Below are 5,442 nucleotides of genomic sequence, written 5' to 3'. Positions count from 1 at the left end.
CCCGGAATCTCTTAAAGGCCTTCAGTTTTATCCTCCAATTTATTTATTGATTATTATTATTTTTTATCCATATGTACAATTAAGTTGAAGCTTATGAAGGTTTGTTTTTCATGGTGGTGAATGAAAAGTCTATCACATGATTATCTCTCCATACATTATAATGAATGCTATGTATAACACATACACAGATTAACTGTCAATGTAAAGAATTGAAGTTGATCCAATGATATGACTGTAAACACATTTTATCCCACTCATTCACCAGTAACACACGTCATATTTGTTAAGCTGATAAAAGTTCCTTTTTAATACCGAATAGTTAATTACCTCATATTTTGCAATCCACAGATATTCGGCGTGACACTTCCTTAAATGTTTAACGTGACATCGCACTCACCCCACCTTTTTATACAAAGTGAGATCCACCTGTAGCCAAACCCACAGAGATCTCAATCAGTCACATGCACTTTCATGTTAAAGACGGCATCAAGTTTTGTATTTTGACAAATCTTTAAAAAAAAAAAGTTTAAAAGAGAGTGAGTAGATGGGGGGGTTGGGAGTGGGGGTGATAATGGTGGGTTTGTTTTTTTTGCAATCATTACTGTGTTCATTTCAGATGAAGAGATTCTTTGTCGTCATAGGAAGTCATGGTGGTTTATACCAAAGAAACCAATCATTGTGAGCCATGAAACATCTCCGACGGAGCTCCTGGAAGAGTTACTTCTCAGTTTATCACATATCACATAGCTTACCCTGTGAGAAGCTGGAGCACAGGAAATAAGACATTATTCTGTTTTATTTTTGGTTCTGTTCTGTTCTGTTCTGTTATTTTTTTTTTTTTCGAAGTGGTCCTACAAATGGCCGTAGGATAGCTCAGTGATTTTGTTTACACAAACATCAGCTGCAGTGAGGAGACAGGAAGATTTACACGGCCGCCATTATGGCTTCTACCATGCCTCACATATCTACGACGTGCCTATGGTTAATAATGAAGCAATCATAATTTAATTCATGTTAGTGGAATAGTTATTAATTCTATTTTAAAAAAAGAGAAATATATTGTTTAATTTGAAGTTGTTTTGTAACTTTTTACTTTTAAATAGTTCTGTTTTGTTTTGTGCGGATGCGTGACACGAGGCTGACTAATTTGAATGTACATATCTGTGAATAATTGCACAGAGGAAAGACTTTGATATCAACCCCTTACAAGTATAAACTTTACTGGGCACTAACAGACGGACACTTTGATTCTGGTTTTTTGTATGCATGGCACATTGAAGGTAAAAAAATAAAATATAAGAAAAAAGTACTGCTTGGGTTGAAATGTGATCCATTTCTAATAAAAATAGAAATGGCTTAAATATGATTTCAGTTCTGCTGTCATCTTTTTTTATGTGTAGGTTGAACAGAGAATTTCTGTGCGGCATCAAATACTGTATTGATCACAGAGCCTGGCATTGATCAGAGCCCACACACTCACTCCTAGCAGGTACTGTACACGGGGCGAGCAAGGGCAGGCTCACCCATCGATAGTTCTCTTTCACACTGTCTTTCTACCTCTAAGAAAACAAGTACGCCTCTTTCACTTTATCATACACATCCACACACATCTGCTCTTTTAAATTCTGTCCTCCTCTGCTTTTTGTTTATGCCTGTTTATTCACTCCCTTCTCGCAAAGTGGCTTTTATCTCAAAAGTCCCTCAGCCTCCTGGTCTGTCCCCTCCCCTCCCCCCATCTGTCTGTAATGTGGAGTCGTAGGGGCCAACGCTGATGATGGGAGTGATGATCACTGGGGCGATAATGACATCAAATGGAGGAAATATTCAATAAGGCTCCAGATGATTCAGTGCCCCTCTGCGCCACCGGAGCCCCCACACCGGAGTGAGTCAGCTCTCCTGCTTCCCTTCTCCTCCTCCTCCTCCTCTTCCTCTTGCTCCTCTCCTCTCCTCTCTGTCTCCTGCGTCTTTTCATTGTTCACCCAGGTTCCCAGTGCTCTCATTTACCCAAGTTGAAAAGAAGGTAGTGAGAAAAGAAAAGCTTAAAACGATAATGTCCTCACGATGCGGGGGATGCCCTGGCACAGGTAAGTGAATGTGTGTTAAAAATTGGATATTTATGATCATAGGAATGGTCTTTTCCTCATCGTACATTACAGTAAAGTCATATTTTCTAAACTTAACTTTCAGTGTCAGACTGCAGGATTCCACTGCAGAGAGAACCGCTGCAAAGTCAGTCCATGTGTCGAGTATTAAAGAATGATGGAAGCACTAAAGACAGTAGATGTGGCAGCATGCACAGACTTCGGTAATAACCCCACCAGCACTGAAGTGAAGTAAAAAGACAATAAAAAAAGATCCACTTTGACACAGCTTGTTCCAATGAGCACGACAGCATCTCATCATCATCTCCGTCAGCTGTTTACACTTATGAATCACAAACCACCATGAGTATCAAATGAATCAGACGTTTTCCAAAAATGTTTGCCTTTAGCAGCAAAACACCACCCCCTCCTACCCACAGCCCTAAATTTGCATCATCTGTATCCCCTATCTCTCCCCTGCTGCGGTGATTCCCTCCTTCCCCCACAATTTGAGGGATCTTAGCTGTCAGCAGGCATATGCTGAGTGTGTTGTTTGCGTCATTTCGGAGGCACACAAACAAATGCTCCTTCACGCGTGGTCACTTGTTTTGATTGCGAACCGTGTCTGATGCTGCCTCCGGTGCAAAGCTCATCCTAAAAGCTCCAGTTATATTTTTAATGTAACAATCTTTTTTTAAGCATCCACATTGCTGTTTGTGTTTGTGCCCACTGTCTCTTTAACATTTCTGTTTAGCAATAATAAAGATATTTTAGATATAGAACATATATAAACGTAAATTCCATACACTATTGCACCTAAAGTTTATATACATGTATCTTTATAGTACATTTTGCCTCAAATAAGACATGTAGAAATGAGGGAAAAAGAATTCCTTAGATTTGATGAACAGTAAATATATTTAGGTATTATTACTTATATCTAAAATAAAGTGTCTTAATTCATTCCGATTAGCTTTATAATGTCAACATTTTTCCAAAAATATAAAAGTTTTCTGTTGAAGTAATACACAAATGTATAATAAAACAAATGTATATCCCCCATGAAACCATATCACATTGGGCCCCACCACCACACCTATAGGCAACACCAACCATGCATAATTACTGTAACCTGTGAGGACTTGCAACTCTCTTATAGTCTAATACTAACTGTAGAATATCTACTGACATCCAGCTGTGAAAATAGGAGACAGGACTGAACCACTTCATGTAAATAGAGCACAGTGTTTGGGAAATACAGAGAAACAAGAAAAATGAAGTACATTGTCAATAAAATATAAGTTCATTAATTCATGTTAATAAATTAACTCATGTTTCAATACTTTTTCCCTTAGAATCATCCTAACTTTTCACCCTCTTATAGAACACCCTCTTATATACTATTTTATTTCATTTTATCTATAAAATGAAAAAAACCTAACAAATGTAATGAAAGTTTCCAGTCAGTTTCTCCTCTGTGTGGTCAGAGGTGTGCTCTGTTGCACCTGTTACCCACTCCTATCATCACAGTGTACTGACAAGCAAGTTTAACCCCTCAAAGTCAGTGAAAACAACATTTCTTCAGCTAGAGTGAAAGTTACTCTTTAATCTTTGTAATAATTGGATTAGGGAGATTCAACCGAGCTTTGGTTGGTTTCCAATCCCCTGAAACGAAAACTTACTTCAAAAGGATTTTCCTGAAGTGAATAACCCCATTTTCTAATGTCTGTTGGTACAAGGTTTGCTCAATTTGCTCTGTTATTTCATCAGTGTCTGGGTTCGCTGTTTTTTCCTCCTCTCCAGTCATTTCCCGACCTTTTCTCTTCCACTCCTCGTGCACCTTTGACCCTTTCCGAGCCCGCAGATGAAGCCTCTGCCACGCTGGAGGAAACCCCACCTCCACCTTGTCATAATGAGACCTACTTCCTCTCATCCTCGTGGGACAGGAGGCCAGTGTGGGTCACCTCTCCTGAGGGCTCTGTGATAATTGGGTAGTTTAAATAACCCATTGAGAATAAGACACACCGAAGCCCTACACCCATATTTAGCAGCTCGGCACATGCTATTGTCTGATTGCACTGGGAGAGAGAAGCTTGCTGTTTTTGATCTCATTTCTCTCCCGTCTCCTATTTGGGTTAGAGGCAGGCTGTTATTGGAACGGCCACCTGTGGCACCAGGAGAAGGACTAGGTTTTAATGGATAGCTGCGGCTTCCAACATGACAGCCGCGGTGCCAAGCCTGTTAACTCATTTGGATCATTAGGAGGAGGGCTGTGTATGACTAAAAGGAGATAGTGGCTTTAATGTGATGGAGATGAGAAGAGATGGCTTGACCTGTCGTGCCCTGAGCCTGTGTCAAATAGAAGCTCGTATGTTTGTTTCTGACCCGAGTTAGCAACTGGTGGTCTCTAACAGTCAAATTAGCTTGAGGACATCAGATAACACTGGGTCAGGCCCAGTGAGTAACAGTTGAGATTTTGGACGTCTGCCTACCTCATCAAACCACAACTTCCACTTCTCATGACATACTTGCATGAACCTTAGCTATTTTGGAAATAACAGCACAGAGACAAAGTTGAGTTGCTCCGTCTTTATCCATTCATCAGTGTAAGCCCGCTGACAGTCACTACAGCTCCGCCAAAGACACTTACGTCAAGGAATGAACCAATAATAGCAAGTGATTACACAGTTAGATTTGGCAGAAAAGCCTCTGATCTTTGAAGGCGCTCGCAAAAAGTCAGAGCTGCGGAATCTGCCTGGAGAAGAATTCCTCCTTTATAAATAAACACATACATGGACATGAAATCTTAGTTAAATCAACAATTCTAAAAACATATTAAATAAGAAGGAGGAGGATAAGTTTAGATCACAACATCATCATCACTTAAGTTGATTTGACAAACTTAGTAGCAAACCGTTGCTTATTTGTGATCCTAAGTGCAACATTCTCTTTTTCATTTTTTAGCTTCTCAGTCTGAACCAACTCCTGAGGGAAATATCTGGCTCTTTAGCTGCTAAATGCTCCAGCTAACTGTGTCAGTTTGCTGTTTGTTGCTGAGCAGGTAGGCTATTTCACCAAAAAGAACAGCAGCCTGGTCAGAAATGAAGCTATGAGATCACTGAGAGTGAAGCAAAACAGTAAAGTCGCAGCTGGACAGCTAAACTAAGAGCAGTACAGCCAAAGAAAGCTGCAGAGTTGGGTGATGATTCTCTGTAGGTTCATCACTGTCAGCAACACCTTTAAAAAGATATATTGTGTAATTTGATATAAAAAATATTGTTTATTGTCACTTTAAAGGCTAAGATGTGAGAAGGAAACATGACAAGGCCTTTAACGTGTGATACAGATGTTCTTGAATGCT

The sequence above is a fragment of the Scomber japonicus genome, chromosome 13, assembly GCF_027409825.1.
Source record: "Scomber japonicus isolate fScoJap1 chromosome 13, fScoJap1.pri, whole genome shotgun sequence".
Taxonomy (NCBI): domain Eukaryota; kingdom Metazoa; phylum Chordata; class Actinopteri; order Scombriformes; family Scombridae; genus Scomber; species Scomber japonicus.
This window is presented reverse-complemented; position numbering follows the sequence as displayed.